Here is a 27012-nt window from a genome sequence, read left to right as displayed (position 1 = left end):
TTCCTTTCCAGTTCTTCTAAGTCCCTTCCCAAGCTTCTTCCTGACTACCTCAATAACTCTCAACACCTTGCCTGATGTTTGCTTCCTAAACTTCAAGTATGCTTCCTTCTTCCTCCTGAGTAAATGTTTCTTTTCAATTCCTGATCTGTCCTATCCTCATTCTAGTCACGTTCCTGTTCTTCACATGTGGAATGCTTTGATGTTTTCCTTAATTGTACTCACCAAGGCCTTCTAATTCCCCCCTTCAGCTCCAAGTAATTCTTAAGCTCCTTCCTTGATACCTTGTAATTCTCTAGAGCCCTGTCAGATTTTTTGCTTCTTTCTTTATCCTCTTGACCAGGGGTTCCCAACCTGGGATGCAAGATGGGATTTCAGGGGGTGTGACAAAGAGTGGCTTGTGTCCTTGAGTGATGAGTCATCGTTCAGCACACTGCCAGTGTGCCTTGAGAAGTGGTAGTAACGTTTGTCCGCACTCTAGTCTCCCGCTGCCCGAGGCAAGAGAGACGTAAACTCACTCCAGTCTCCCGCTGCCCGAGTCAGCGTTGAGGAGTCTCATCAGTGTTACCTGGCAGTTACAGCTCAGAGTTGAGGAGTCTCATCAATGTTAGCTAGAAGGTTGCATCTCAGAGTTAAAAATCATCTCATAATGCCAAAATCTTTATACATCCCGAATCAACCATCGGGTAATAACCGCGTTAGAACCAAACCCGCAGACAGTAGGTAAATTATTCAATCATAAAATTTTTAAAAGCCGCATTTTGATAAAAAGCAACTGAAGACATTCATTTGTATTTGTCTCAATGCATTAAAGAAGTTTTTGAATTTCAAAGGTTTTTCTTCTCTTAAAAGGTTTTTTTCTCGAATCGTTGATAATTTTGAATTGTGTTAGTTGAAGAGGTATCACGGTTAGCACCGAGGACTTTGAATCGTGTGTAGGAGTTCATATCTCCGGTAATCATCAGAAATATGTGTGTAAATTCAGTACAGAGTAGCCTAATAAGTCGTGTCGTGTCCCTGTAGCATTTCAACATGACAATTTATCTTGTTGTAACCGCAGATAATATCGTAATATAATATTCAAAAGCATATTTCTCACGATACTTTGCTATAGGCATGTCTGGTTGAGTAAAGCAGTCATCCCTGACTTAGTCAGATAGTTTTTCTCATATTAGCTCATATTTTTCTCTTTACCCTTAACCCTTCATTAACCCTTCATCATGTCAAAAAGAAGGAAATAGAATGATGACTGTGCGCACTTTGTACAACACACTTTCACTTGTACAACAGGAAATGATGGTTTGCAAAAACCCCAGTGCATTCTTTGTAGCGTTGTGTTTTCCAACTCAAATCTGAAGCCATCCAAGCTTCAAGAGCACTTCAAGAACAAGCATGGCGGAGCTGATGTTGAAGGACATGATGTTGGGTCATTGAAAATCAAAAGAGTTTGTTTTGATTCACAAGGAACTCTTCCAAAATTAGGTTTTGTTTCTGTTGAAAAACCACTACTTCTTGCTTCATACCAAGTGGCATATAAAGTGGCCAAATCCAAGAAGCCCCATACAATTGTGGAAGATCTCATCAAGCCACGTGCATTGGAAATGGCAACAATTATTCTGGGCAAAGAAGCAAGGAAAAAATCTGAGCAGGTGCCCCTATCAAATAATGTCATTCACAACCAAATCAGTGATTTGAGTGAAGATATTTTGGACCAAGTCATCTCAGATGTCAGAGCTAGTCCTCTTAAAATCTCTATTCAGTTAGATGAGTCAACTGATGTCTCCAGTTGTAGTCAACTCATCACATTAGTGAGGTATGTCAACGACGGTGCTGTGAAGGAAGATTTCCTGTTTTGTAAAGATCTGAAAACAAACACAACTGCAAAAGGATGTGATGCAGCTGGTGAAAGACTACTTTGTCAAACATGATTTAGATATCAAAGTCATTGGTTCTGTGTGCACTGACGGGGCACCTGCAATGCTTGGAAATAAATCTGGCTTTTCTGCATTGATGAAAAAGGAGATTCCAGACTTGCAAGTTACCCATTGTTTTCTTCATCGGCATGCTTTGACGTGTGAAGATCATCAACTGGATCAGGGGGCGTGCTTTGAACCATCGCATCTTCAAATCATTTTGTGAGGATCTGGGAAGTGAGCATTCAGTTTTGCTTTTCCACACAGAAGTCCATTGGTTATCACGAGGACAAGCTTTAACCCGCTTCTTTGAAATGCGGGACGAAATCAAAGTTTTTCGGGAGGGCCATGAATGTGATCTGGTTGGGACAATGGAATCACAGGAATTCGCCTAAATGCTGGCTTACTTAGCTGACATTTTCACTTATATGAATGACCTGAGTGTTTCTCTTCAAGGAAAAAGGATAAACATATTGAAGGTTTGTGAAAAGTTGAATGCCTTCAAAGAAAAGTTATGTCTTTGGCATCGAAGGATGGAAAGAACCAGTCTCTCAAATTTCCCTTCACTAGAAAAGATGGTTGATGATGCTGGATCCATAACTCCTACTGTGCGTGAAGAAATTGTGGTTCACTTGGAAATGCTGTCAGAATCGTTTGATGGATATTTTGCTGCTGGAGACTTGAAGATTTCAGAAGAATGGATCATGAATCCATATTCCTACAATTTGGAGAAAATGTCAGATGATGAAGAGCTGAAGGAAGATCTTACTGATTTGTGGACAAATCGAGCTCTAGAAATGCAATTTGAAAGCAAGACTTTGGAGGAGTTTTGGTGTGCAGCACTGGATATGTTCCCAAGACTTGGTGGAAAAGCACTCCGTGTCCTCATTCCATTTGCAACAACATACTTGTGTGAATCTGGATTCAGCTCTCTTTTGTCAATCAAGACAAAATCTAGGAATCACACTGAATCCACAGGCAGACCTGCGGATCGCAGTCAGCAAGAAAGTTCCACATTTTGACAAAATCATGAATGAGAAGCAGGAGCAAAGAAGTCATTGAATTTTATGTTCACAATTCGGATTGATTTTACTGTTTACAATTTATTCTGAATAAATTAGAATCTACTTTTTCAATTTATATTTGCATTTTATGCACTGAATTAAAAGCTTATTTTTTAAGTTCCATTTGTTCACCTGCAGTATTGTATGTGGTTCAATAATTAAAAATTAGACTTCTTCATCTTCAAATGTGATATTACTTTTGTAGGGGGTGCGAACATTAATCAAACATTTCCTAGGGGTGTGGGGCATAGAAAAGGTTGGGAACCACTACTCTTGACTAACATTTCACATCTCTTGTCAATCATGGTTCCATCACCCTACACCCTTTCCCTGCCTCAATGGGGCAAACCTATCCAGAACCGTGGTACAAATGCTCCCGAAACAACCTCTGCATTTCCTTTGCGCGTTTCCCTGTGTACATCCATTCCCAATTTCCACCCCCAAATTCCTGCCTAAAAGCAAAATTCACCCTCTCTCAATTAAATAATTTGCCATATCATCTGCTCCTATCCCTGTCCACGGCTATGCTAAAGGTCAGACAGTTGTGGTCACTGACTCCAAAATGCTTGCCCCCCCAACAGGCCTGATCGCATACCTTCTCAGGAATCCTTCCTGGACACACGTAACAAATTCTGCCCCATCTAAACCATTTATTTTCCCATTAATTTTCCTGATGTCTTTTCCCAGTGATAGCAATTGTTTAATGTTCCTCCATTCCATTTATCTCTGATTTTCTTCTATTATTGGAATCTTTTTCAGTGCCTTCCAACATGAAAACGTCTACAAGATATTTATTCAAAGTCTCGTTTCTTTATTTCCTATTATTAATTCAAAGGATGATGCACTAAAGGACTTTCTTTTCATATATTTGTACAAGCTCTTACTGCTATATTTTTACCTAGCTTGCTTTCATCGTCTTTTCTTTCTTTGTTTTTAAAGTTGGCAGTATTATTTCTCAGAGCACATGCCCAGCTGCACATCCCATTTTATTTGTCTGTGACCCTGTAAATTCTTCATTCTCAAGCAATTCCAATTTTAAAATGATTTATGGAATTAGTTTCCATTACCTTTCAGAGAGGATGTTCCAGGAACCATGAGTGGAAACATCCGTTGCCAGATCTATTGCCAATAATTTCCAATCTCTGGTTACTGATCTACTTTCTAGATGGAATATTTCATCCATCTACTCTATCAAATCCTCTTGACATCTTGAAGATCTGTACAACTTTGCCCTCAATCTTTTCAGTCTAACAGTCCCAACCTTCATGCATCATCTTATTAGCTCCCGTAGGTTTCTCTCTTACCCTGCTAAAGCATGAAGAATTGTTCACATTTCTCCAAAAGCCAAGTTACTGTATCCTAAAGCCTAAGCATGAACTCGATCTATTCTATAATTATAAAACTAAGCTAGCCATATGGTGAACACAGAAGAAAGCCCTTTAGCCCAACCATCTTTACTCTGATCATGGGCTTTCCTGACCTTTTCTATTTGCCTTACTGCATTTAAGGTCTGATGATATGCACACCATGATCAATATTGCTGCCTCACTGCTTTAACAATACTATCCAACAATGCTACCTGTTTGGACCTTACACATTCTCCTCAGATCTGTGTGAATTTCCACCTGCTGCTCTAGTTTCTTCACTTATGCCAATGAGACACTGGGCTATGGGGGAACTACCTCTAGAGTCAGTGGGGAGGAGGAGGATTGGGTTTGGGGGTGCAAATGGCACAGGAGAGTCTAAGTTACAGAGAATGGGGGAGAGGTTTGATCTGAGAGCTGGCAAAAGACATGAAAGGTTTGAAAAGCAAGTGTGGGAAAAGTGAAATAGCTTAAAATAAAGAGTATTGTTTATAATGCGCTGTTTCCTAAATATTTGTCATGATTTTGCCTATTTCTCTCTGGTGAAGTCTAAAAATATATTCAGTAAATTACTTTTCTAAGTTTTGTAACTATCACAGTTCTGCGGTCTACATTCCTGGCCAAGGCATCTATGAAAACTGAAAAGAGTAATAGATTAGCTTTGGATGCACTACCTCTTCATTTCAATGGAAATTTTCCTCTTTTGTCCCCAAACATTCTAACTTAATGCCTTCCACTTCATCAAGCACTGCGTTATTTGAAGTAGCAGTTGTAGGGTTTGTGCATTCATAATTGGATAATTACTGGTTTTAACATGGACTATAAATGAAGTGAATAAAACAGTTGCCCTGGATTTTACTTGTGTATAACTGCACTTTGGTGTATTTCAAAGAGCATGGACATTGCACATTAGTGTAATTAAAATTTCTGATGAACTGTAATAGTTACGTGTGTTTTTTTTTTAATTACAAAAGGTGGGATTACAGATCTCTGCATTAGTTTCTATTTGTATCGGATTAAAACTAAACAGTCATATTTACATAGAGGTGTCCTTACTGGTTCTCCAATAGATTGTGGTGCATCCTGGTTTGCTGTTGACACAAGGAAGAAGAAAAGTTACAAAGCAGGCACAGATTGCAAAGGGATTTCATCAGTTAAAAGTGAGGGGGCAAGATTACTAATGCAAGGTTATTCATTTTGGTAAGAGTCCAAGTACTTGTGAATAGAGAGATGGACATACACAAATATTAGCATGTTGCAATTATGAATGTAATTAATGTTTGGTTTGTACTGCAAGAAATTAAAGTACAATAATTAGGAATTCTTGTTAGAACTCAACAGGACTATGGTAAGGCCAGAAATGGAATTCTGCACATACATACGGTAGTTTTGGTCCTTATTTCAGTTGGCAGAAGTCTGCAATGGAGGCAGTTCAAGATTGGACTGTTTTATTAAGGAGCAAAAATAATTATATCAGTTGAGCTCCTTCCCTTTCCAGTTTAGAAAAGAGGTGATCCTTTTGAAACATTGTGGAGTTTGTATGTCCTTCATTACTATGAGGTTTTCCTTCAGGTGCGCCAATTTCTGACCACATCCCAAAGATATGCGAGTTGGTAGGCTTAGTGACAACTATAAGTTGCTCTTAGTATATAGAAGAGCGATAGAATGTGGGGGGAGTTGATGGGAATATAGGGCGAATAGAAATTGAAATTAATGTAGGATCAGTGCGAATAGGTGGTTGTTAGGAGACACAGACATAGTGGGTAGTCTGCTTCAATTGGACTACCAGATAATCAATAATCTTGCTGAGGGCTGTATTTTTATCACGTAGGTGATTAAAATTTTCCAGTTCAATTATTCAAACACATCCTCGGAAGCTTTACACTGGATTACTGTGGAATATGACAAATTCTGGATTGTAAACAATGGGGTAACTGCAATCTTTGCACTAGGTTAAAATGTGCTTAATAACAGGTTTGGCCTTAATACCAGATTAAGATACATTCACATGCTTTGTACTGGATCAGAGATATCATTGTGGTGCTTTAATGCAGATTATAAATGGAGGTGATTAGAATTGTCATTGTGGTTAGATGTTTTCAACTGAATTAAGCTTGGTTAAGCACTTAGTAATGGAACATAGGCGTAATTATAGATTTTATAAAGGATTCATCTGAAGATAATTACAGCTTCCTACCAGATTATATAAAAATATTACAGATTTCATATGGAGTATGTACAATGAGTACAATACATTACAATGGAGTTAACTACAGTTTTTGATATTGGATTATAGACTTAATTAGAAGCTGTTTACTGAATTATAGTGTGATACAATTATAGCCTTTATGTTGATTATTATTGTGTTGACAATTATAAGAATTGTAATGGAACAATTGCAGTTTCTGAACTGGATTTATATGGAGGTATAATGTATTGGATTATAATGTAAAATATTCTGATGGTTCTTCACCATCAGACAAAAATCAAACACAAAAAAATTATCATAGCGGGACAGGTGATTATTGTTTGGTTAATGATTCATTTTGAAAGATAGAATGATGATAATAAGATAATCACAAATTTTATACTAAATAATGTTTTTTGCTAAAAATATAATGGGTGTAATTGCCTACTTAATAGCCATTTACATAAAACAGCCATTCTCATGGATAACAGTGTAAATACTGGTTTTGTAATGGATTATACTTGAATTTATTTACAGCTTTAACTCTCATTATAATGCAATTACCAACTACATACTGCATAATAATAAACGTAATTAGAAAGTTTCAATTGGATTATTTAGGGTATTGATTACAAGTACATGCTCTAAATGAAATAATTAACTATTGTGTTGATTACAAAGGTAAATGTAAATATTGTACTTCATTATCACAAACATAATTGCAGACTTTAACAGGAATCTAACAATGACAAGGAGGGAATAAACAGTGGTTCATGAGCCAGTCTTCAGCCGAGGTGGGGAAATCGGGTAAAGAGGGTCAGCAACTTCAAATTCCTTGGTGTTATCATTTCAGAGGATCTGCCCTGGGTTCAGAACTCAAGGCAAATTATGAAGAGAGCACGGCAGCACCCCTACTTTCTTAGAAGTTTGCGAAGATTTGGCATATCCTCTAAGCTTTGATAAACTTCTACAGATGTGTGGTGGAGAGTATACTGACTGGTTGCATCACGGCCTGGTACAGAAACACTAATGCCCTTGAATGGAGAAGCCCACAAAATTTAGTGGATACAGCCTAGTCCATCACAGGTAAAACCCTCCCCACCACTGAGCACATCTAACGGATTGTTGTTGCAGGAAAGCAGTATCCATCATCAAGGGCCCCAATCATCGAACTGGGGGCTAACATCACTCAGCTTCACTTGCCAAATCACTGAACTGCTCCCATTGAGCTGGGCTCACTTTCAAGGTCTCTTCATCTTATGTTCTCGATATTTATTGCTTATTAATCTATTTTTTCCTCTCTTTTTATATTTGCAGTTCATTTTTTTTTAACATTGGTTGTTGTCCACCCTATTGGGTGTGGTCTTTCATTGATTCTATTGTGTTTCTTGTCTTTACTGCGATTGCCTGCAGGAAAACAAATCTCAGGGTTGTATATGGTGACATATGCACTTTGCTATTAAACTTACTTTGAATTTTGAACTACAGATTTAGCATTGAATTTCACAGGGTTTATTGCATTATTGCAAATCCTAATGGGGGCTGTTGAGGTCTTGGAGGACACCTGGGTAATTAGAAGCAAAGTATCATAGGGTAATATTAGCTTTGTATTGACCAGGATGCAAGTACTAACTTTTTATTTAATTAATATGGGGAAATTACAGGCCCAGACTTTCATACAAACACGTGACTGTTGGTGGTTACGTACTGGTTGAGAATATAGATCACTACAACCTATGTAGGTACATGATTGTACTCTTATTACATTTCTAAGGAAATAAATGCAATTAAAGGCACTGCATTGAAATGTTTAGAGATACAGTTGCAATGAACATAGTGAAAGGAGTGGTACGGCTGTTTTACGGAAAAGCACGTGGTAAAACAGTTACAAGTTAGTGACTGCCATGTGTTGTGTCGGGATAATCAGTAACAAACAATCAATGCACAAAAAAACTGAAAGATTTAAGGCAGAACCAGACTGAATGTTATTTCAACTTGGAAAAATATTCAAAATTCTCATCAAGGTGTCAAATACCCATAACATCAGTGAAAATCAAAAGCCATTCAGAAGCTGATTATCTAAAATAAAACCAGAAAACGCCAGGTACAGTCAGATGCTGCAGCAAATATGGAAAGGCAACCATTAGTATTTCAGGTCCAAGATGCTTTGACGGAACTAAGAATGAAAGAAAACAAGCTCTTCAGCAGCAAAAGAATGGGTATGGTACAACAATGGGAATACCTCTGTTGGGATGAAACCAAGCGAGTTAATGTAAAAATTAAAATCAGATTATTCTGCTTTCTCTGGGTAATATATGCTAACATCAGGGTTGTGAAGATGCCCACTGGGGCAGACTGTACTTACAAAAAAGGCAAAACTGAGCCAAAATGCTAATGCCTTTTAAAGCCTCAGCATTACATCCCTGCTTTTATATTCTAGTCCTCTCAAAAAGAATGCTAAAATTGCACTTGCCTTCTTTACTACCAAGTTAACCTTTAAAGAATCCTGCACGAGGACTTCCAAGTCTCTTTGCACCTCTGATTTCTTAATTTTCTCTTTACAGGTGTCCCGTTTTTCGAACATTCACTTTACATCAACTCGCTGTTACGGAAGACCTACATTAGTAACCTGTTTTCGCTAACAGAAGATGGTTGCACTTTTACGAAAAAAGGCAGCGCTCGCCGATCAGCCAAGCTCCTCCCCCGGAACTGCATTCTAGCCGGCATTGCTTAAACACGTGCCTGTGAGCATCTGTGCTTTATGTCGATTTATTTTGTGCATTCGTTAGCAAGATGAGTTCTAAGGTATCAGAAAAGCCTAAAAGAGGACGTAAGGGTGTTACACTTAGCGTAAAACTAGACATAATTAAGTGTTTCGATTGTGGTGAACAAAGTAAGGACATAGTGAGTTTGGCTAAGGGTTTGTGGAAGTTGAAGATGAAGATGATGTTGAAGAGGTTTTGGCATCCCATGACCAAGAACTGAGAGATGAAGAGCTGATGAAGAGGAAAGGATAACAATTGAAACCGAACGCAGTAGCGAACGGCCTGAAAGTGAAATCGTCCAGGAACTGAACAGGAAGCAAATGCGTGAGATTTTTGCTGCGATTGACAACACTGCAATGATTGCAGTAAAGTATGACTTTAATTGTGAAAGGGTATGGAGGTTTAGGGCATATGTGCAGGATGGTTTGAGTGCTTACAAAGAAGTGTATGACAGAAAAATGTGCGAGGCTAAGCAGTCAAGTATACTGTCGTTTCTTAAGCCTTCCACATCAGCCACAGCAGATGATGAAACTCGACCTGTATTGCTCAGAAGGCTGCCATGTACCCAGGTGGATAAGGCATTGTTGTTCAGGCTTACTTTCGGCTGTTATAACAGTATTGGAGGTCACAGAGATCACAGCCACCCAACTGTATTCCTACTCTACTAAGTACCAAAAGTCAAGTGGTTGGCATAGTGTCCTAAAGAATAACAAAGGGCATCTACTAATGGAATATTGTTGGAGCTGGCAGAAATTGCAAAGACTAGCTCTATACCTTGCAGTGTGAGGAGATACATAACCTAGGATTAAATGGTCCTCCAAGCAGCGATTCACCTACATATCTAATGTACTACATTTTGTGTTCCCAATGTGGTTTCCTCTATTTGGAGAGACCAAAAGCAGACTGGGGGAATACTTTGAAGCACAGCCAAGCTTAGTGCTCATGAGTTACCCAGAGCCACAGTAGTTCTTCAACCTACCCCCACTTCGATATTCCTGTTGGTTACAACAAGGCCCAATGCAAGTTAGAGGAACAAACATCTGATCCTCTGTCTGAGTGCACTGCTATCTCCTGGACTCAATATAGAATTCTCAAACATCAGTCAACTCACCTTCTTTCTGTCTGTATCAGAACTGACCATTTCTGCTGGTTACCACATTAGCTTTTCTTTCTACAAGTATGGTCTAATCTACTCAACATGTTTCACAGTCTAGCTGTTAGCTAACCAATCATCTGATCGTAACTGCTACACTAACTCATTGATCTTGTCCTATTGCAGATATGCTCTTTGTTTTACTCATCATTCCATCTTCTGTTCTGAAGTTTTTACTTTCCTAGTCCAGTTCTGAATAAGAGTTTCAGACCCAAAATGCTAACCATATCTTCCTGCACAGATGCTACCTGACCTGTTGAGTGTTTCCAGCATTGCCTTTATCCAAAACACCAGACTGTGGCGACCCACTTCCCAGCGCACTCGAACCGGCTCACAAATAGCCAGCGCGCCGGCATAAAGGCCAGTCCCAAAAGGGCGCCAAATCTGCTTCACCAGCAAGGGGAAAAGCCCGCGCGCGGGACAGGGGACAGGACTGTGAATACGTGCCCCCTACAGCATCCGCGCACGGGACAGGACTGTGAATACGTGCCCCCTACAGCATCCGCGCGCAGGACAGGACTGTGAATACGTGCCCCCCACAGCATCCGCGCACGGGACAGGACTGTGAATACATGCCCCCTACAGCATCCGCGCGCAGGACAGGACTGTGAATACGTGCCCCCCACAGCATCCGCGCCCAGGGAGGGCGGGATCAGGAAGGCTTTAAAGCGAGGCCGCGAAGTTCGAATAAAATATTTTTGTAACTGCAGTTCATTGACTCCGTGTCGTTATTTCAGCGCTGCGTGCAGCACACCGCTACAATTGGTGACCCCAACAGCCCAAACAATATTTGGGCCGAAGATGACCGACGCCGCATCTGTTCATGCAGTTTTGTTGAAACTGCCAAGCTTCTGGATGCTGCGACCTCACCTATAGTTCCAGCAAGCAGAAGCCCAATTCCACATTCGGCAGATAACCTCGGAGGACACACGTAACTACTACATGGTGAGCTCCCTCGACCAGGACACAGCAGCCCAGGTTGAGGAGTTCATACAGTCTCCCCTAGTGGACGGCAGATACACGGAATTCAAAGCCCTGCTCATAAGGACTTTCGGACTCTCACGGCGCGAGCGGGCTGCCCGTTTACTGCACCTGGATGGTTTGGGAGACAGACCGCCATCGGCTTTGATGAATGAGATGTTGTCTCTGGCTGGAGGACACAAGCCCTGCCTCATGTTTGAGCAGGCATTCCTGGAGCAGCTGCCCGAGGACATACGCCTGCTGCTGTCCGACGTGGATTTCAACGACCCCCGGAAGGTGGCAGCCCGGGCGGACTTGCTGTGGAAAGCCAAGGAGAGTGGGGTGTCCGTCGCACAGATCACCAGGCCACGCTCCCAGCAGCAGACCAGACCAGGCCCGGCCGCAGAGCCCGGTAACCCCAGAGGCAGGGGTGGGGAGCCCAACGAACAATGGTGCTTCTACCACCAGCGGTGGGGCGCAGAAGCCCGCCGCTGTCGCCCACCCTGCAATTTCCCGGGAAACGCCAGGGCCAGCCGCCACTGATGGCTACGGCGGCTGGCCATCGGGATAGCCTCCTGTATGTGTGGGACAAGCGGTCGGGATGCTGTTTTTTGGTCGACACCGGTGCCAAGATCAGCGTCTTACCTCCGACGAGTTACGACACCCACAACAGGGCACCGGGTCCCACCCTGAGGGCCGCGAACGGCAGCACAGTAAGGACCTACGGCACCCGTACGGTGCAGCTACAGTTCGGCTCCAGCAGGTTCACGTGGGACTTCACACTGGCCGCCATAGCCCAACCGCTCCTGGGCATGGATTTTTTGCGGTCTCACAGCCTACTGGTCGACCTGCCGAGGCAGAGGCTGGTCCACACCAAGACCTTTCAGACATTCTCCCTGGGTGAAGCCCAGTTGCCAGCCCCACATCTCGACTCCATCACACTGTCCGACAACGACTTCACCAGAGTCCTGGCAGATTTCCCATCGGTTCTGGCACCGCAGTTCACGGCAGCCACGCCCAGACACGGCGTACAGCACCACATCCTGACCCAGGGACCACCCCTCCACACTCGTGCTCGAAGGCTTCCCCCGGACAAGCTCCGGCTGGCGAAGGAGTTCAAGAGGATGGAGGAATTGGGGATCATACGGCGGTCTGACAGCCCATGGGCCTCCCCCCTGCACATGGTGCCCAAAGCAACAGGGGGCTGGAGACCATGCGGCGACTACCGCAGGCTGAATGAGGCTACAACACCGGACCGCTACCCTGTGCCACACATTCAGGACTTTGCAGCAAACCTGCACGGCGCACGGATCTTCTCCAAGGTAGACCTCGTCCGGGGATACCATCAAATCCCGATGCATCCGGACGACGTCCCCAAAACGGCACTCATCACCCCTTTCGGCCTTTTCGAGTTCCTCCGCATGCCGTTCGGCCTGAAGAATGCCGCACAGACGTTTCAACGGTTAATGGACGCGGTGGGACTCGACCTGGACTTCACTTTCATCTATTTGGACGACATCCTCATAGCCAGCAGCAGTCGTCAGGAGCATCTGTCCCACCTCCGTCAACTCTACGCCCGACTGAGTGAATACGGCCTGACAATCAACCCAGCCAAATGCCAGTTCGGGCTCGACACCATCGACTTCCTGGGCCACAGGATCACTACAGACGGGGCAACCCCTCTGCCCGCTAAGGTAGACACAGTCCGCCATTTCCCCCGACCCACCACAATCAAAGGCCTTCAGGAATTCGTGGGTATGGTAAATTTCTACCACCGCTTCCTCCCTTCAGCTGCCCGAATCATGCGCCCCCTGTTCGCCCTGACGTCGGGTCCGGGCAAGGACATTACCTGGGACGAGGAGTCCGCCGCTGCTTTCATTAAAACGAAAGAAGCCTTGGCAAACGCCGTGATGCTAGTGCACCCCAGAATGGACGTCCCTACCATCCTCACAGTGGACGCATCTAACACGGCAGTCGGTGGGGTACTGGAGCAACTCATCGAGGGTCGCTGGCAACCCCTGGCGTTTTTCAGCAAACACCTGCGACCACCCGAGCTCAAATACAGTGCTTTCGACCGGGAACTGTTGGCACTATACCTGACAATCCGGCATTTCAGGTACTTCTTAGAAGGTAGGCCCTTCACTGCATTCACGGACCACAAACCGCTTACCTTTGCGTTCACGAAGGTGTCCGATCCCTGGTCGTCCCGCCAGCAGCGCCATCTGTCCTACATCTCTGAATACACGACAGATGTATGGCACATCTCGGGTAAGGACAATGTCGTGGCGGACACACTCTCCCACCCTAACATTCATGCCCTTTCCCAAGGGGTAGACTTTGAGGCGCTGGCGGAGGCGCAGCAGGCAGACGAGGAGATCCCAAGTTACAGAACCACAGTCTCCGGTTTGCAGCTCCAGGACCTCCCCGTAGGCCCAGGTGAGAGGACCCTACTCTGTGACGTCACCACCGGCCAACCCCGTCCCGTCGTCCCGGCAACCTGGCGGCGGCACATTTTCAACTCCATTCATAACTTGGCCCACCCCTCCATCAGGACAACCGTCCGGATGGTCTCCAACAGGTTCGTTTGGCACGGACTCCGCAAGCAAGTCAGTGAATGGGCCAAAACGTGCATGCACTGCCAGACGGCCAAGGTGCAGCGGAACACCAAAGCTCTGCCGCAGCAGTTCCACCCCACCCACCGGCATTTCGACCACATTCATGTGGATATCGTGGGCCCCCTGCCAGTGTCGCGCGGAGCACGGCACCTCCTCACTATCGTGGACCAGTTCACAAGATGGCCAGAGGCGATCCCGCTCACCGACACCACCTCCGAATCTTGCGCCCGGGCACTGATCACCACCTGGGTATCCCGCTTTGGTGTACCGGCCCACATTACCTCCGACAGAGGCGCCCAGTTCACCTCCAGCCTGTGGTCAGCTATGGCCAGCCTTTTGGGGACACAGCTGCACCACACAACTGCCTACCACCCACAGTCGAACGGCCTGGTGGAGCGTTTCCACCGTCACCTAAAGTCGGCTCTCATGGCCCGCCTGAGAGGACCTAACTGGGTGGACGAGCTTCCCTGGGTCCTGTTCGGCATCCGCACAGCGCCCAAAGATGATCTGCACACCTCGTCGGCCGAGTTGGTGTACGGCGCACCCCTGGTCGTCCCCGGGGAGTTCATACCAGCCCCAAGGGGGCAAGAGGAAGAACCCTCAGCAGTCCTGGGCAGACTATGCGCGAGAGGCTCGGCAACCTGGCCCCCATACCCACTTCGCAGCATGGGCAGAACCCGACCTGCGTACTCAAAGACCTGCAGAACTGTAAGTTTGTGTTTGTACGAAGGGGTGGGCATCGGGCACCGCTACAGCGGCCCTACGAGGGGCTGTTTACGGTGATCAGAAACAACGGGTCCATGTTCATGCTGGACGTTGGGGGGGGGGGGGGGGGGGGAGAGAGGAGGTTTTCACGGTGGACCGACTCAAACCGGCCCATGTGGACGTGGCGCAACCGGTCGAGTTTCCGGCACCGCGGCGCAGAGGCAGACCTCCCAAACAGGGTCCGGCCCAGACTGTGGACATTGAGGGGTGTAATCGCCGGTTCTGGGGGCGGGGGGTGTTATGTGGCGACTCACTTCCCAGCGCACTCGAACTGGCTCACAAATAGCCAGCGCGCCGGCATAAAGGCCAGTCCCAAAAGAGCGCCAAGTCTGCCTCACCAGCAAGGGGAAAAGCCCGCGCGCGGGACAGGGGACAGGACTGTGAATACGTGCCCCCTACAGCATCCGCGCCCAGGGAGGGCAGGATCAGGAAGGCTTTAAAGCGAGGCCGCAAAGTTCGAATAAAATCTTTTTGTAACTGCAGTTCATTGACTCCGTGTCGTTATTTCAGCGCTGCGTGTAGCACACCGCTACAAGACTGTTTCTAAAAAAAACAAGGAAGAATACCAGCTACAGCAGTGGTCTAAAATACCTGCTCTTTCCTGTTTTGAATTCACAGACATATCCTGAACAAAACATGCTGAATATTTCCAGTCAATTTGTTCGTCACATGCTATAAACAGCAAGTTTTTAACATTTATCATTAGATATAAAATTGTTCTGCCCCACTTTGGGTGGGGGGGGGGGGGTGGTGACCTGACAGAGGATGACCACAGTGATCAGGTGTCTGGCACTGAGCCTGGTTCCGTGGTGCAGAAGGGAAAGAAGATGAGGAATGTGGTAGTTATAGGGGATTCCATAGTGAGAGGAGCAGACAGGAGGTTCTATCAGCCTGATAGAGAGACCCACACAGTGTGTTGCCTCCCAGGTGCCAGGGTATGGGATATCTCGGATCGGGTGTAGAGTATTCTGAAGGGAGGATGAACAGCCAGAAGTCTTGGTACATATTGGTACCAATGACATAGGTAGAAAAAGGGAGGAGGTTCTGAAGACAGAATTCAGGGAGTTGGGTAGGAAGCTGAAAAGCAGGTCCTCCAGGGTAGTAATCTCAGGATTGCTGCCTGTGCCACATGCTAACAAGCGCAAGAATAGCATGATCAGGCATATTAATGCGCGACTGAGAGACTGGTGTAGGGGGCAGGGCTCAGGGTCGCTGGAACATCGGTGCATCTTCTGGGAGAGGTACAACCTGTACAAGAAGGACGGGTTACACCTGAACCCACAGGGATCCAATATCCTAGCAGGGAGGTTTAATAGAGCTGTTAGGGAGGGTTTAAACTAATTTGGCAGGGGGATGGGAACCAGAGTGATAGGACTGAGGAAGGGGAAAACAGAAATAAATCAAAGATAACTTGCAACAGAAAGGACAGGCAGGAGATGAGGCATAATCACAGCCAGTGGGATGAGTTACAGAGTAATAGAGGCGTGGTGCAGTTAAAGCAACAAATACTGGACTGAAAGTGTTATATTTGAATGCACGCAGCATAAATAAAATGGACGATCTTGAAATTCAGCTACAGATTGGCAAGAATGACATTGTGGCCATCTCTGAAACTTGGCTAAAGGATGGCTGCCATTGGGAACTGAACGCCCAAGGATAAATGGTGCATCAAAAAGATAGGTTAGTAAGCAGAGGGGGTGGTGTGGCTCTGTGTATAAGAAATAATATTAGATCATTAGAAAGGGATGACATAGGATCGGAAGGTGTAGAGTATCTATGGGTTGAGTAAAGAAATGGCAAGGGTAAAAGGACCATAATGGCAGTAGTATACAGACCTCCAAACAACAGCAGGGATGCGGATTACAAATTACAGCAGGAGTTAGAAAATGCGTGTCAGAAGGGCAATGTCAAGATAATCTTTGGGGATTTTAATGTGAAAGCGTATTGGGAAAACCAGGCCAGTACTGGACCCCAAGAGAGAATTTGTAGAATATCTGAGGGATGGCTTTTTAAGAACAGCTTGTTGTTGAGCACTAGGGGATTAGCTGTGCCTGACTGGGTGTTGTGTAATGATCTGGTGGTGATAAGAGAGCTTAAGGTTAAGGAACCCTTAGGGAACAGTGATCACAATATGATCGAGTTCACTTTGAAATTTGAGAAGGAGAAACTAAATTCCAATGTGTTGGTATTTCGGTGGAATAAAGGAAATTACAATAGTATGAGAGGGGAACTGGCCAAGGTTGACTGGAAAGGGACACTCGCAGGAAGGACAGCAGAGCAGCAATGGCTGTAGTTTCTGCGAAAAATGAGGGAAGTGCTATACAGATATATTCCAAGAAGAAATTTTCGAGCCGGTGACTTCATCGCCCAGAATGGCAGCTTAAGTCAATAGCTCCTCCGGAAAAATGCATTTTTTGCCCCGTTAATCCATCAAATAGAAGATCTTTCGAAAATATCTGAATTGATAAGGGGCAAGAATGGGGAAAAAGAATGTTGATAAAAAAAAGCATCACTGCGGAGCCTGTGGACGAGAGGGGTGCAGCGAGTGGCTCTCCTACCCCAACGTGTGGTAGCGAGGCTGACGATGGGCCTTTGTTCAGGCGAAGCGGCAAATATGATAAAAATTCTGGAAGAGATACAGGAGTTCCAAAAAGATATAAAACAGCAACTAAATGGTATCAAGTCAGAGCTCGCCAACGTTAATCAAAAAAGAGCGGTGGCAGAGACACGAATTGAGAAGGTGGAAGATGGCGTGCAAACCGTGGAACAGATACTAAGAAAGACAATAAAAATATTAGGATATACAATGTTCTCGAAGGAGCGGAGGGTTTGTCTATGATGGAGTTTGTATGGAAGTTGCTTCGGGACACGCTAGAGATTCCCTCGACGATGCAGCTTGAAATTGAGAGGGCGCATCGTGCGCTTACCCCGCGGCTCACTGGAGACAGAGAAGATAAGCCACGCTCAATAGTAATTAGATTCCTTCGATACAAAACCAAGGCAGAGATTCTACGAATGGTCTGGGGCAAGAAGAGGGTGCTTTTGGATGGGAAATTAATATATTTTGATCAAGATTACCCCCCGGCGATCCTGCAGAAACATAAAGAATACTCTGAAGCAAAGCGAATATTAACGCAAGGAAAGATTAGATTCCAAACTCCATACCCTGCTGAACTTCGAGTGTTTTATGAAGATGGGATGCAACTACATCAGACAGTGGAAGAGGCAACTACAGACATGAAGGCCAGAGGGTTGCCCGTCAGCGTGATCAAACCGAGGGAAAGCCTGGCTGAGCAGTTATCCCGCTCTGCTTGGGAAATAGTGAGAGAATCGAGAAAGCAGGGGACAGGAGGAGGGCGAGAGAAATGTATCAGGAACAGACTGTGAGTTCTCCGAAGACCGCCCTCACTCCTCCAGAAGAATCATAAGGTTTGGCTAACTTTAAAAATGTTGATAAGCTAAACGGAAGCAAAAATAGACGGCGCTATACCTATCTCGAGAAATACTTACTATAATGTGGATTTTATATTACTCCATTTTTTTTTATTCATTCATTCACTTCTTTTTCCCCACCTAAATGTGAATATATACATGAGAGGAATACACAGGGAAATCGTTTCTATGTAATGGATATAGATTTGTTCACTTACTTTTATGGGTACTGCAATGGGGGCCCTCAACTCACAGGTAGGAGGGGCTATCCCCCACAGCTAGACATTTCCTCTAGCTCAGCCCAGGGTCATCTAATAGAGACTTCAGCCTTGGAATCACACCTTTGTTGCCTTTTTTAAAAATTATTCTCATTTCTTGGCTCTTATTTGTTCGGGGAGTAGATCGATTAAGTTTTATTCTGCTAATTTCAATGATATGTTTACAGATAAATACACATGGTTAAGGACAAAGTAAAATTCTTTTTTTTAATGTCAATGGGCTGTTAAATCCAATCAAACGTAGTAGAATTCTATCCAAAATGAAAAAAGAACAAGCCCATGTAGTATATTTACAGGAAACTCATTTAAGTGATAATGAGCATGGAAAACTAAAGAGAATGGGCTTCACTAATTTGTTTTTCTCCTCATATAAATCAGGACATAGGAGAGGAGTTGCTATTCTTATCTCAAGCAAGCTAAATTTTGAAAAAGTATTCGAAATGGGAGATAAGAAGGGCAGATATATTCTGGTAAGCAGGGAATATAGACAGAAATTCAGTTACTCTATTTAATATATATGCACCCCCAGGAAGTGATATTGGTTTCTTCCAGAAAATTACTAATATTATGGTAAAGGAAACAGAAGGTCTCCTGATATGTGTGGGAGACTTAAATTTACAATTACAACCAAACTTAGACTCTTCCAATAGAAAAACCTATGAAACAAAATCTTTACATAAGAAAGTTAATACACTTTTTGAGGATGTTGGTTTAATTGATATATGGAGGGACCTTTTCCCCGACAGAAGGGATTATACTCATTATTCTGCTCCCCATTCTGTATATAGAAGAATAGACTATTTCATAACATTTGGAAAAGACAAAGACAAAATAAACACCTGTGGAATTGGGACAATAGATGTAAGTGACCATGCACCTACATATTTATTTGTTGATTTTGACCTACAACCAAAGAATATTATTTGGAAACGAAATTCAAGTCTATTCAATGATCCCTACTTTAAGGAACAAATTAAAAAAGAAATTGGTCTTTACTTAGAATTCAATGATAATGGAGAGGTTTCACGTCCCATTTTATGGGATACTCTGAAGGCTGTTTAAAGAGGGAAAATTATAGCAATATCTTCATATAAGAAAAAAAGTAAGGAATAAAACATTAGGGGAATTACAAAATAGGCTATAGAAACTAGAAAAAAAAAACACAAATTGAATTTGGCACAGGATACATTAGAGGAAATTTAAAAATTAGGAATGAAATTAATAGTTTGGCTATGCAAGAAATCAAGAAAAATTTAATGTTTCTGAAACAGAGACTTTATGAAAGTGGATCAAAATCTATGAAAATACTGGCGTGGAAACTGAAAAAAAAATAGCATAAAATACAATTCATAGAACTAGGGACCCAAGAACGAAAATGATAAATAAAAAATAAGCTAAGTGAAATTCAAGAAGCTTTTGAAGTGTTTTGCAAAACTCTATATTCCAAAGCTCCTGGGGGAAGCATAACCCAAATTGACACCTTCTTGAATTTTCTAGAGTTACCCACTTTAAACGAAGAACAAAATAGAATGATAACTGCTGATATAACTGAAGTTGAACTAAAAGATGCAATTAGTAGGCTTAAATTAAGCAAGTCACCAGGATCAGATGGGTATACGGCAGAGTGGTACAAAGAATTTAAAAATGAGTTCATTCCTATCTTACTCCCCACACTGAACTGGGCTCTTAAAAAAAAGGCACAAATGCCACCCAGCTGGAAGGAAGCGATAATCTCAGCTATAACGAAAGAAAGCAAGGATAAAATGGAATGCGGGACATTCAGACCAAAATCTGCTCTTAATGTAGATTATAGGCCTCTATCATGGCCAAACGATTAGAGGAGTTTCTACCCATACTGATACGTAACGATCAGACAGGTTTTAAACAACAACACCAAACACAAGACAATATACAAATGACACTTCACATAATGGATCATATACAAAAAAATTTAAATCGAAGCAATAGTGATAAGTGTGGACACTGAAAAGGCATTTGATTCGGTTAATTGGAATTTTCTTTACAGAGTTTTACATAGATTTGGTTTCCACGACACTATTATTAAAACTATACAGGCACTATATGACAACCCTACTGCTAGGATTAAAATCAATGGATATTTATCTAATAGTCTTACCCTAGAAAGGGGCACGAGACAGGGTTGTGCATGGTCACCACTACTCTTCGCATTATATCTGGTACCATTAGCTCAATACATCAGATAAAATGAAGATATCAGGGGAATTACTATTAAAGGGACAGAGCATAAATTGGCTTGTTATGCGGATGACATTTTGATCTATCTAGGGCAACCAACATACTCTTTACCCAAATTGATGCAATCCTTTGAACAATATGGTCAATTATCAGGATACAAGATCAACATGGATAAAACCTAATTACTTTCATATAACTATAGCCCACCAAGAGAAATTGAAAGTAGATATCCCTTGGCATGGCAAAAAGAGTATTTCAAATATTTGGGCAACATTATCCCAAAAGATTTGGCAAAATTATCAGAATGCAATTATCAGCTTATATATAAAAAAGTTAAGGAAGATATAACAAGATGGAATCTAATTCCTTTTTTTAGTCTCAGTTCAAGGACGGAATCTATTAAAATGAATATACTGCCCAGACTGTTATATCTCTTTCAGACCCTACCAATAGAGATTAATCAAAATCAATTAAATGAATGGAACAAAATGTTATCAAGATATATTTGGCAAGGTAAAAGGCCTAGAGTTTGCAATTAGCCAAGGAAAAGGGGGGGGGGGGGGGGGGGGATGGGGTCTACCTTCTTTTCGAGATTATCATTTTGCAGCACACTTGAGAGTTGTGAAATGTTGGTGCAACCCATCATATGATGCTCAATGGAAAAACATTGAGGAGCGGGTACTTTCCATCCCCATACAAGCAATTTTGGCTGATAACAACCTGCAAAGGTACGTAAATACTATTGATAACCCATGGGTGAAATGGACTCTTAAAATATGGAAAACTATTATAAAAGAATATAAACTAGGAGATTTTGCAATTCTTAAATGTTGTACATATGACTCTGATTTTATGCCGAATAAACTGGATGCTAGACTTAAGGACTGGACAGCTAAAGGAATAACAGTTCTTTACAATATAATGAAAGAAGGAACACTGTTCAGTTTTGAAATGCTTAAAGAGAAACACTTATTAGAAAAACAAGATTTTTATCAGTATTTGCAGATGCGACAATATGTTAATAGGACGGTTAAAAATGTAACCAAGCCAAGAACATGTTTGATAGAGGTATTTAGAAAAGCATATAATTCAGATAATGGTAGTAGAATCATTTCAAGCATGTATAAGGGTTTGTCAAATCTTAAAACACATTCGACTTCATACATTAAAACAAAATGGGAGAAGGAGGGATAATTATATCTGAGGAAGAATGGACAATAATATGGAGGTATCAATGGAAGTGTACCAGTTTACAGAAATGGAGGGAGTTTGGATGGAAAAACTTGTTATTTTATTACACCCTCTCAGAAATCCCATTATGATAGTAACCTCCCTGTTTGCTGGAGAAATTGTGGAAATCAAAATGCAAACCATTATCATATTTTCTGGGAATGCCCTGTTATCAAAGACTACTGGAGGGGGATACACAATGCCCTACAAGACACCTTTAAATGTGAAATACCCTTAGAGAGCAAGACCATATATTTTGGATATATACCTCAAGAATGGTTGAAAAGAGATAAATATTTAATGAATATACTGCTGGTGGCTGGTAAAAAGACTCTTACTAGGAAATGGTTATCACAGGAGAGCCCAAATTTAAATGCATGGATGGAAATTCCAATGGGCATTTACAAAATGGAGAAGATAACAGCATCTGTTAATCATAAGCTGGAACAATTTGATTCATACTGGGAAAATGGTTTAACTACATAACACCTCTGAGGCCTGATTTTATTCTCAAAAATCAATGAATATGTTGTAAAAAAAAAGATTTCTCCCTACTTGTAGTTTTCTCTTTTCACTTGTTCCTTCTTTCCTCTCTTTTCTATAAGTGTATACCTCAGATAAATATTATGTGGTGATTTGTGGCATATATGACTATATGATATATATGTACAATATCTGAAATAGATCTTATGGAAATGTTTGTTTGATGATGAACTTCAATAAAAAAATAAACTACAAAAAAGAAATTTTCAAATGGAAGAAGGACACTACCGTGGCTGACAAGTGAAGTCAGACCCAAAATAAAAGCAAAAGAAAGCATACAAGGAAGACAAAGTTAGTAGGAAGATAGAGGACTGGGAAGCTTTTAAAAACTTGCAGAAGGAAAGCAAGAAGGTCATGAAAAGAAAAGATGAATTATAAAAGGAAGCTGGCGACTAATATCAAAGAAGATACTAAAAGCTTTTTTAAGTATATAAAGGGTAAAAGAGAATTGAGGGTAGATATAAGACCAAGAAAAAATGACGCTGGAGAAATTGTAATGAAAGACTCAGAGATGGCAGAGGAACTGAATGTATATTTTGCATCTGTCTTCACAGTGGAACACATCTGGAATATACCGGACATTCAAGAGTGTCAGGGAAGTGAAGTAGATGCAGTGAAAATTACAACTGAGAAGGTGTTCAAGAAGCTTAATGGTCTGAGGGCGGATAAATTTCCTGGACCTGATGGAATGCACACTTGGGTTCTGAAGGAAATAGCAAGAGAGATTGCAGAGGCATTAATAATGATCTTTCAAGAATCGATTTCTGGCATTGTACCGGATGACTGGAAAATTGCAAATGTTACTTCGCTATTTAAGAAGGGTGGGAGGCAGCAGAAAAGAAACTATAGGCCTGTTAGCCTGACATCAGTGGTTGGGAAGTTGTTGGAATCGATTGTTCGGGATGAGATTATGGAATACCTGGAGGCACATGAAAAGATAGGCCAAAGCCAGCATGGTTTCCTAAAAGGAAAATCCTGCCTGAATAACCTCCTGCTATTTTTTGAAGAAATTATAAGCAGGGTAAAGGAGATGCAGTAATGCGGCGTACTTGGATTTTCAGAAGGTCTCTGACAAGGTGCCGCACATGAGGCTGCTTAGCAAGATAACAGCGCGTGGAATTACAGGGCAGTTACTAGCATGGGTGGAGCATTGGCTGATCGGCAGAAAACAGAGAGTGGGAATAAAGGGATCCTATTCTGACTGGCTGCCAGTTACCAGTGGAGTTCCATAGAGGTCAGTGTTGGAACCACTGCTTTTTAACTATGCATGTCAATGATTTGGACTGAGAGATTAATGGATTTGTGGCTAAATTTGCCAATGATACAAAGATAGGTGGAGGAGCAGGTGGTGTTGAGGAAACAGAGAGCCTGCAGAGAGACTTAGATAGTTTAGGGGAATGGGTAAAGAAGTGGCAAATGAAATACAATGTCGGAAAGTGTATGTTCATACACTTTGGTGGAAGAAATAAATGGGCAGACTATTATTTAGATGGGGAGAGAATTCAAAATGCAGAGATGCAAAGGGACTTGGGAGTCCTTGTGCAGGATACCCTAAAGATTAACCTGCGGGTTGACTCAGTGGTGAAGGCAACGAATGCAATGTTGGCATTCATTTCTAGAGGTATAGAATATAACAGCAGGGATGTGATGTTGAGGCTCTATAAGGCACTCGTGAGACCACACTTAGAGTATTGCGTGCAGTTTTGGGCCCCTTATTTTAGAACGGATATACTGACATTGAAGAGGGCTCAGAGAAGATTCACAAGAATGATTCTAGGAATGAAAGGGTTACTGTATGAGGAACGTCTGTCTGCTCTTGGGCTGAATTCCCTGGAGTTCAGGAGAATGAGAGGGGTATGTTAAAAGACCTGAACATTTTAGATATGGCAAAGTTATTTCCCATGGTAGAGGAGTCTAGGGCATGACTTCAGGATTGAAGGACGTCCATTTAGAACAGAGATGCGGAGAAATTACTTTAGTCAGAGGGAGGTAAATCTGTGGAGTTTGTTGCCACGAGTGGCTGTGGAGGCCACTGTGGGTGCACTTAAGATGAGATAGATAGGTTCTTGATTAGCCAGGGTGTCAAAGAGTATGGGGAGAAGGCAGGAGGGTGGGGATGACTGGAAGAATTGGATCAGCCCATGATTGAATGGCAGTGCAGACTCGATGGGCCAAATGGTCTACTTCTCCTCCTATAACTTATGGTCTTATCTTCGTGATTTTTATAAATGACCTGAATGAGGAAGTGGAGGGATGGGTTAGTAAATTTGCTGATGACACAAAGGTTGGGGGTGTTGTGGATAGTGTGGAGGGCTGTCAGAGGTTACAGTAGGACACTGTTAGGATGCAAAACTGGGATGAGAAGTGGCAGATGGAGTTCAACTCAGATAAGTGTGAAGTGGTTCATTTTGGTAGGTCAAATATGATGACAGAATATAGTATTGATGGTAAGACTCTTGGGTAGTGCAGAGGATCAGAGGGATCTTGGGGTCCGAGCCCATAGGACACTCAAAGCAGCTGCACAGGTTGACTCTCTAGTTAAGAAGGCATACGGTCATCAATCGTGGGATTGTGTTTAGGAGCCGAGAGGTAATGTTGCAGCTATATAGGACCCTGGTCAGCCCCCACTTGGAGTACCGTGCTCAGTTCTGGTTGCATCACTACAGGAAGGACATGGAAACCATAGAAAGGGTGCAGAGGAGATTTACAAGGATGTTGCCTGGACTGGGGAGCATGCCTTATGAGAATAAGTTGAGTGAACTCGGCCTTTTCTCCTTCGAGCAACAGAGGATGAGAGGTGACCTGATAGGGGTGTATAAGATGATGAGAGGCATTGATTGCGTGGATAGTTACAGGCTTTTTCCCAGGGCTGAAATGGCAGGCATGAGCGGGCACAGTTTTAAGGTGCTTGGAAGTAGGTACAGAGGAGATGTCAGGGGTAAGTTGTTTTTTTTAAACAAAAAACAGAGAGTGGTAGAGGCAGATACGATAGGGTTTTTTTTAAAGAGACTCCTGGATAGGCACATGGAGCTTAGAAAAATAGAGGACTATTGGTAACCCTAGGTAATTTCTAAGGTAAGGACATGTCTGGCACAGCTTTGTGGGCCAAAGGGCATGTATTGTGCTGTAGGTTTTCTATGTTTCTATCTGATCCATACCTCAACCCTGCATCAAGCAATCTATCAGTGTATTGCCATTGTGTAGTACAAAATCTACATATGAATACCATCAAACATTTAGCAATAAAAAGCCTAAACCATTATGTGTGGTTTACACTTTGTTCTTTTCTCAACTCCAAAGAAGCCAGGCTCATCCTGTAATGGGTAGAACGGTTACAGCACTAACAGTTACTGTGCTACAAAGTCACTCAATTTTTGTAAGGTTAGGAGGAAGGACAAGATGCTATACAAATCAAAGTTTTTCTCATTTAAAGCCTCACTGCAGATTTTGAGAGCAGAATGCTTCTCATGCCAATACTCATAACTTCTGTTGAGACTTCCAAAGTACTGATGTCTAGTTAGTCTTAATAAATTACTTTTCATCCTAAAAAGAGATTTATCAGTGAAAGACCTATTGCCACACATGTTCAGAAAACTAAATTAGAAAAAATTGTGGTAACATCGGCTTGCTTTCAGGGCTATGTCTGACATTTCTCAGACATGAGGGATGCCGGATCCTAGACAATGGAAGAACTCAATGAGCAGACAAGTGTCTGTGGGAGTCAGATGTGTAAGTCGACATTTTGTGTGAAGATCCTCCATCAGGACTGAGAGGGATCAGGAAAGATTGCCAGTATACAGCAAGACATTGTGAGGAGGTTGGGGGTGGGTTGAGTAGAGACAGAGGTTGGTAAGTGACAGATGGAGCCAGATGATAATGGATAGATGGAACTACACGTAGGGAGGGATGGAGGGACAAACAAAAGGGAAAAAGATCTAGGTGGACAGGCGAGTGTGTGGGAGGAGAGGCTATGCAGGTTGATAGGATTTCAAAGCAGGCATATAACATACTCATTTATTAGTTGAGGAATTGAGTTCAGGAGCTGTTTTGACCCCTTCATTGTTCGAGGTTGACCGTGGATGTTGCATCCTGGCTATCTACTTGACATGCAAGCCAAGGCAGTATGATATGGAGAGCAAGCATGCTCCCCCTCTCCTACACAGCTGATCAATCCAAAGAAACGGCAGAGACCGATACAGTTGGGAACCAGCAGCATCACAGGAGTTGCCAGTCAGAATTGAACTCAATGTACAGCTGCCTTATGGGCTGGAATTTTCCCCTCTGGGTTTATTCCTGAAACCTTCCCCTCGAATGGGTATAGCCTCAAGGCAGCGGACATTTGAGATCAGAGTTTTCCTTCCCCTCGATGAGCTGCCAACCACGGCTAAAGAACTCCATCTGCCCAAAGCGACTGGTTTTAAGATGACAGTAACACACCTTTGTCCTTTTTCCTGTCAGTAGAAATGGTTCTGCCATTTAGTAATTAAGCCACAAGTGAAGGCCAGGAACTTCAGGGGCCATTTGAGAT

General features: G+C 42.8%; 1 protein-coding gene across 3 annotated transcripts in view; it reads right to left on the bottom strand.

Annotated features, from left to right (window-relative positions):
* Window positions 1-27012, bottom strand: part of LOC140725308 (AMMECR1-like protein) — an 87652-nt gene that overhangs the window by 50166 nt on the left and 10474 nt on the right. The window contains exon 3 of one of the 3 annotated variants that reach the window (XM_073040614.1): window positions 5395-5429. The exons of the other annotated variants lie outside the window; for them this stretch is intronic. The gene's annotated coding sequence lies outside the window, so the exon portion shown is untranslated. The remainder of the gene's footprint in view (window positions 1-5394; window positions 5430-27012) is intronic. 3 annotated transcript variants of the gene reach the window in all.

Source organism: Hemitrygon akajei, chromosome 3 (genome assembly GCF_048418815.1).
Source record: "Hemitrygon akajei chromosome 3, sHemAka1.3, whole genome shotgun sequence".
Lineage (NCBI taxonomy): Eukaryota > Metazoa > Chordata > Chondrichthyes > Myliobatiformes > Dasyatidae > Hemitrygon > Hemitrygon akajei.
Note: the sequence above shows the minus strand (reverse complement) of the source record. Positions and strands in the feature narration are given on the sequence as shown.